The 7,732-nt window shown below is 43.1% G+C and overlaps 1 long non-coding RNA gene across 2 annotated transcripts in view; it reads left to right on the top strand.

Moving 5' to 3' along the window:
• Positions 1 to 695: 695 nt before the first annotated feature.
• LOC308577049 overlaps positions 696 to 7,732 on the top strand; it is a 75,586-nt gene continuing 68,549 nt past the window's right edge. The window contains exon 1 of one of the 2 annotated variants that reach the window (XR_014003385.1): positions 696 to 983. This is a non-coding gene — a long non-coding RNA (uncharacterized lncRNA). Of the gene's footprint in view, positions 984 to 1,329; positions 1,394 to 7,732 lie in introns of those variants that run through there. The other variant, XR_014003386.1, reaches the window with a different exon arrangement.

The raw sequence follows: 7,732 nt of genomic DNA, 5'->3' as shown, positions 1-7,732 counted from the left end.
GAGAAGCCAAGTTACAGGGAACCAGGCAGAGGGCCTTCTCGGTAGTGGCGCCTTCCCTGTGGAACACCCTCCCACCAGATGTCAAAGAGAACAACAACTACCAGGCTTTTAGAAGACATCTGAAGGCAGCCCTGTTTCGGGAAGCTTTTAATGTTTGATGTATTATAGTATTTTAATATTCTTTTGAAAGCCGCCCAGAGTGGCTGGGGAAGCCCAGCCAGATGGGTGGGGTATAAATAATAAATTATTATTATTATTATTATTATTATTATTATTATTATTATTATTATTATTATTATTATTATTTGTTCTTTCCAGTGCTTGGATTAAAGTACAGTGGTGCCTTGCAAGACGAAATTAATCTGTTCCGCGAGTCTCGTCGTCTTGCGGTCTCGTCGTCTTGCGAAGCACGGCTATTAGCGGCTTAGCGGCTATTAACGGCTTAGCAGCTATTAACGGCTTAGCGGCTTTAAGAAAAAGGAAACAAACTCGCAAGAACTCGCAAGACGTTTCGTCTTGTGAAGCAAGCCCATAGGGAAATTCGTCTTGCAGAACGACTCAAAAAATGGAAAACTCTTACGTCTAGCGAGTTTTTCGTCTTGCGAGGCATTCGTCTTGCGGGGGACCACTGTATCCTTTGTGAGGGCTTTGGAAAAAGTAGATGGGTAGGAAAGGGTTCAAGGCCTGTCTGGCTTAGCATCCTCTGTTCTTTTCCTAATGAGGAAAGAGGAGACAGTTGCAGCGCTCTCTCCTTGCAAGATGTCTTTGTTTGCGCAGGCAGATCCTGCTCTCGCTTTGACCAGGCAAAGGCAGCAGCTGCCGAAGCAAGGCACAAAAACAGCTTCTTCAAAAGGCAACAGCAGCCTTGAAAGCTGGCTGGATTGATGTGGAACTGTGGCAGCCGTTCCTCCTCATGAAAGCCAAACTTCACATCGTGCTTCCATGTCCGCCCCTTCAGCACATCAGAGGCTCCCTGTCGTCGGGTAAAGAAGGTTGGGGGCAAGGGGGCAGCTGCGCAGCAGGGGGAAGGCCTCAATGCAAGGTACAGGGTTGTGTCCATGGGCAAGGCATGGGCCCCCTCCTCTTCCTCTCATTCACAAGGCCCTCTCTCAGGGGTCCAGTCTGCACCTCCCAGAGGACAAAGCACACAGAACTTACTGCTGCTGCAGACCCTCCAAGTGTCCCTGTTTTCCAGGGACAGTCCCAGGTTTACAGAAGCCATCCTGTTTTCTGATTTGATCCAGGAATGTCCCGCTTTCCCATTTTTCCTCCCCTCCATGTCTTAGAGGACAATTATAATTCCACCTGCCTTGCCCCATCCTCTGGCATCCTCTGAGTCCTCCTAAGGGAGCTGTTCCTGGAGGAAGAACTGTGAGGGGAGAGATTTTGTCAGGTAAGGCCTCCTCCTTTCCCCCCCTTGCTCCCCCCTCCAGTCTCGGCTTCTCAATTTGTACAGTATTGTATTATTTTATGTACTGTGGCTTGCCATTGTTTTATTGATTACAGTTTAGAAATTATTTATTGTAACTGCTGAGTGGATTTCTGTTTAATTTTTTATGTTTATATTATTATTATTTTATACTACAGTGGTACATGTAGTATAAGGGGTTAAGTACTTAATTCGTTCCGGTGGTCTGTTCTTAACCTGAAACTGTTCTTAACCTGAAGCACCACTTTAGCTAATGGGGCCTCCTGCTGCTGCCACGCCGCCAAAGTACGATTTCTGTTCTCATCCTGAAGCAAAGTTCTTAACCTGAGGTAATATTTCTGGTTTAGCGGAGTCTGTAACCTGAAGCGTATGTAACCTGAAGCGTATTTAACCCGAGGTACCACTGTATTCTAATTGTTGAATGTTACTTTTTTGAAGTGGGTTGCTTATTTTAAAGTTGTTTTATTGTCACATTTTTGTATTGCATTAGATTGTTATAAGATGTACATTTTTTGTTTCTTCAGCTTGTAAACCGCCTTGAGTATTGTTAGAAAGGCGGTATACAAATTAAAAATGATTGATTGATAAGCGGTGCGTGTGTTTGTGCGGAGATGCAAAAAAAGGAGTTCTGTTTATACTGAAAATAAAACACCTGCATCAAATGAAGGTAAGGGTGATGCTGGCATACAAAGCCCTTCCTATAATTTTGAAGGGAAAGGTAACCAATCCACATTAAATTCTTTAACTGCAATGCTTCAACAGCCAGCCGGTTGTTGTTTTCTCTTCTTTTTACTGTGTGGAGTGTTTATTGTTGTAAATTGAGCTTTACATTGCCTACTCAGAAGTTGGTCCTATTGTATTCAGTGGAGCTTACTCCCAGGTAACTGGGTAAAGACTGTGTGCAGCCTTACACTGCAATCCAAAGCATTTTTACTCTGAACGAAGTCCCAGTGAGTTCAGTAAGATTTACTCCATGGTATGTTCCCTGACAGGGACTCAGGGCAGCTTACAGCTAAAATCTTGTTTCATTCCCTTTATCTGTTGAAGGTGTTGCACATGATCCCTTCCCTCACACATTTTTTCTGTGAAGTAGGTTCGGAGGAGAGGTTATAATTGGCTCACAGTGACCTATGCACGTTTGCATATGACACCTATGTGTGGGGCGAGATCAAACACGGGAGAAGCTTCCTGATGTAGAATAGGACGTTTCTTTTCTTTTTTAAAATATTTTTTATTAATTTTTAAACATATTAATTGTCATACATACCACAAAACCTCACATCTTATACAATCTTTTTGGACTTCCATCAGCACCCCTGAGGATCCCCCATTTTTATCATTTCTTCTGCATTTCTTAAATTCATATTGCCTTTAATTATCTTAACTAACATCCTCCTCTTTATCCAATTATGCAATAATTCAAATTATTCACCTCACAAAACGTCTTGCAAACCTACAAACGTAATCTGATCATCACAATTACTTTTCAAATAGTCCGTAAATTTACACCAGTCTTCTGTGAATCTCTGGTCCCGCCGGTTTCGAATTCATCCTGTTAGTTTGTCTAATTCTGCATAGTCCATCAATTTCATCCTCCAATCTTCTTTTGTCGGTAATTCTTCTTGCTTCCATTTTTGTGCCAATAATATTCTTGCTGCCGTCATTGCATATAAGAAGAATTTACAATCATTTCTATTTATATCATCTCCTACAATGCCCAGTAAAAATGCTTCTGGTTTCTTAATAAATGTATATTTCAACATTTTTTTCATCTCATTATATATCATTTCCCAGAAGTTTTTCACCTCTTTACATTCCCACCACATATGATAAAATGTTCCTTCTTTTTCTTTACATTTCCAACATTTATTGCTTACCTTATACATTTTATACGGGTGTAATATACCATCTATACATCATTTTCATCACATTTTATTTTTAAGCATTGCATGCAGTAAATTTTAGACCTTCTTTCCATAGGACATTTCTATTTTCATCAGAGAAATGTTGGAGGGTATGCTGCTGCGTCTCACTTGTTTGCTCTGAAGAGGCAGGTGAACAGCGAGCAAGAGGGAAGAGGAGCCGGAGCAGGGCCAAGTAGCTCCAGGGGTTGGCAGTGGGCCCTGGGCTGGGGCTTTGGTAGAAAGTAGCACTGGTCACCTCAATTTCTCCTTAGCATTTAGTTTTCCCTAGCAGCTGGAAGGGGGAAGAGCAGGGAAATTAGCCATTAAGGGGTGGGGGGCTGGAGAAACCAGCCAGCAACTCTCCTTCTAGGGAGGCCATGTGCCCTACTTTACAAAGGACAGTCCTCTATTTGAAACGCTGCCCCATCCAAGTCAGCCTTAAAGATAAAGAATCATAGGGGGGGGAGCAGAGGCCTTGAAGATGCCCATTGAGAGTAAGCAGTCACCTGGCATCTTCCTCGCTAGGGCTGCAATCTATTGTACTTCCATTTAAATTCTAGTAATTATTTCTCCATTTGTTTCTATACACAGGAATCACTGTATGTAAATGTTATGCAAATTGATGCTCTCTTTTGTCCTCTTTCTTTGGTGATCCAAATCCTCTTTTTCTTTTCTTTTCTGGCAATGCATAACTAAGCACCCCGTCTCCTTCCCTGTGAGAGTCACAGCAACCCTCCAGCTTTCTTTGCCTTAGTGGGGAGCCTTGAAGTTGCTCAACAGGCAGAGGCAGGCCGCTCCGTGGTGTGTTGGGCATAATGTGTCGCTCAGTTCAGAGAGAGTATTAAATCAACAAGTCTCCAAAGTTTCTCCTGGCCTGTGGACTGTGTAGAGTATTGGTCAATGGGAGCCCTCCTGAGAAAATATTATATATACAGTATATGGAGCCCTCCTCCACCCTCAGAATACCAAATGATACAAGAACACTAAATACTATCCATAGGGTGGAGAGAATATGAATACCATCCATAGGGTGGGGAGAATATAGCTTCAGCAGCACTTCCTTTGTTGTATTTTCGTTATCCATCACCTCCCTAAAGGAGACAGTAAAGCTGTTTGTGATGATTCACACCATGTAATCTGGGTTCAGTGCAAAATGGATATGAGAGAGGAAAATAGACATCTCCGTGTACTTAATTGGTGTACCCAAATCAAGTGCGTAGCTCTGATTCCTCAGCTTACGCCTGTTCTGTTACACCCACTTGTGAAAGCAGTAAGACCTGGACCAAATAAGCCACTGGGGCAGGAAGAGAAATGCCCTACTCCATTTTCTCCCGCAATATGTGTTCTCCTCTGCCTCTATCTGGGAGCTTTTGATAACAGATGTGGTTGAAAGTGTTGGATGGCTATCTGTCAAGCATGCTGCGTTCTACATCAAGCAGCGGGTGGTGGATTAGATCAGGTACAGGAAACATCAGGTAAAGGAAATGCAACCCTCCAGGCTTCTCTGTCTGATTCCTGGAACATTTCCTAGGCTTTACTCTTCCCCATCCTCCCTGTATGCTTTTACCTGGCTGGAATGCTTGCTGGGGTGGAGAGATGTGTCTCTGTGTGAAGATGTGTGTAGCAGAAACCTCTGGCGTAGGTGTGGCCTTCTGCAGAAAGGTAAGAGTCACATCTGTCGCTCCACTCTGGCCTGACCCACCACTGACATGCAGTCCATGAGGGAATGCTGCCCTCAAACTAAAACGTTCTAGAGACGATCTGTAAGGTGAGGGTCCCTTCCAACTCTATGGATTGTACGCAATGGCATTTCTGTTTCCTCTCCTCTTCCTGGCTGATAGCAAAATCTGCACTGGAGGGCCCCTCAACACGCCAGAGCTGATTTTGAAGGTGCACAAGGGACTGGAGGGGAGAGGGAGAGGAGATTTCATTGTGCACAGGGAAGTCCATTGCTTCAGTGGAGTTGCAGCACTGGGAAACGGTCCCTTGTGATTCTAAGTTGCTAAAGATAAATGGGATGTTACACTAAATGTGTAGTTAGAAACTGTGCAGGTTTTTTAAATTAAAAAAACCACCATACTAATGTATGTAGATGAAACTAATGTTTCATCAGGAGCACAGTGCTCAAAGAAGAGAGATTTAACCCCTTGCTCCTTGACCATGATCCTGATATGTGTCTGTTTTCCTAATGTAAAATGCAGTGTAGGTGTATGTTTTCATTGGGATAGCAACTGGGTGGTGGGGAGGTTTAAACATTCCCTGCCTACTTTTGTTTTAGGGGGGAAAAACCCCATACAAGGTTGCTAACTATGTGTTTAGTGTAAGTTGTAGTTTGGCTCAAAGAGGCCTTTGATGGGCAGAATTAGCTTCTAAAGGGGAAGTGAGGACTCCTGGTGCCCAGACCGGATGCAGCCCCCAGCTGGATTTCATCCAGTCCTCTAAGTCCTCTTCCTCCCATCAGCAGTTCATTGGGGAGCAGCAAAGAAGGAAAGGGGCTTTGATGAAATTGCATTTTGAAGTTTGAGGCTTTGAATAGCCATAAGGCAGGGCTTGCACTTCAGTTGTGCATTGATGTTATTTGTATTCTTCTGCTGGGATTACGGAGTTCTTTTTGCCTTTTGCACAGTCAGGATAAATAAATGGTGTCAGAGAACTTTTTTTAAAAGACTTTTTAAAAAGTCTATAGAGAAAATTGAAGGTTTGCCTACTAAGAACCCTCCATGGGAAATAGCTTTAGTGTGTGATTGTTCATGGGAATGTGACCCACCCCCCAGAAGGTTTCGACTGGCATAAGGTGGCTCCTTGGTCCAAAAACGTTTTCCCCCATCTCTGTTTTAAAATATTGCAGTGCTGTATTGAAGTTGTATACTGTGCAGGCACGTCCAACAGATAGATCATGATCTACTGGTAGATCACTGGACGTCTGTGGTAGATCACTGGTAGATCACTGGCTCACCCCAAAGCAGCTCAACAACTTTGGCTCCCCTAAAAAACAGGGCTTTCCTTCCCTTAAAAAGCTCAACAATTTTGAGCTGAACCACAAAAAAGGGGGTGGATCACTGCCAGTTTTTAACTCTGTGAGTAGAACACAGTCTCTTGGGAGTTGGCCACCTCTGTTGTATAGGGTTGTTGCTGCCTGTCTGGGTGCTTGCTTCCCATCTATTTAATTTGTATGTTTGTTTTTCCCCAATTTAATAAAAATTTATTTTATATTCTGTGACATGTTTCACATTTGTACAATAACCATCCAAACAATTCAATCCAAACAATTCAATAGTCTTCCCTTCCCTTCCCCAGCTTCCATGGTTTCTTCAGTTTCACATTTACTCTGCATATTCTAAATATTACATACATTGTAATCCTTCAGACTCCCACTTCCATCAGCCCCAGCCAGCGTATTGATGGGATTTGCAATCCATCACCCTCTAGGCAACCTCAGGTCCCCCATTTCTACCATAGATAGATCAGCTGGCTAGACACTGAAAATATCTGGCTCATCTCATTGGCATCCAGCCTGAACTTGGCCATCTCTGAATTGCTGTTGTGGTTTGATCCCAAAACTTCCTCCCTGTAACTACCAATAAGACGTTTGAGAAGACACAAGGCAGAAGGATATGAAGGGTTCACAGGAGGGCAAGTGAAAGTAATGGCCCATATTTTCTTTGAAGGGAAATGAGCCATTTTGATAAGACCAAAGCCTGAGGCTGCTGTGTGTTTCAGAAAAAACACAATACAAATACTCATCCTTCAATCTGTTTTTGAAAAGCTAATTGTTACCCAAACCTTACAAAAATACCCTAGGCACTCTATCATTAGCACTCTCATTCCCCCCCCCCTCCTCATCGGCCAAACTTTGGGCTATCCCTAACAATTTCCACGCAAAATTGGACAAATATGAGGAAAAAGATGTGCCTATCTGCACTTACTGAGCCGGATGGCCTGGGGAGTTCAGTGAGACTCCCAAGGAAGTGTGCCTGGGACTGCAGCTCTAAGAAAGCTTATGCTACAATACGTTTGCCAGTCTTTAAGGTGCCGCAGGATTCTTTGCTGCTTTTGTCACAAAATATTTTACATGGAAAGCCTTCACATAGTTACTTGAAGCGGGGAGAGAGAAGCCGTTCAGAAACGATTTAAAATAGCAACTTTAAAAGGTGTCATCTCAAGACAGCCAATTAGTAAGACTCGAGTAGCCTTTAAAATTGCATTCTAAAAATGCCCATAGCCTTTTAGAATTCCGTCAGAAACAACTCTAATTGAATCCCTGTGAGCCATTGGAAAACCTCATCTTACCACAGTGACAGACTTTCAGGGGGGAACGGTTTTTCTACTTTTTATATTGACTGATTGACCACCACCACTTCATTTCCAGGTCTACATTTCTTACCGCTTGCCTTCTCCT

This window comes from Podarcis bocagei (assembly GCF_964188305.1).
Source record: "Podarcis bocagei genome assembly, chromosome: 17".
Taxonomy (NCBI): Eukaryota; Metazoa; Chordata; class Lepidosauria; order Squamata; family Lacertidae; genus Podarcis; species Podarcis bocagei.
This window is presented reverse-complemented; position numbering and strand designations above follow the sequence as displayed.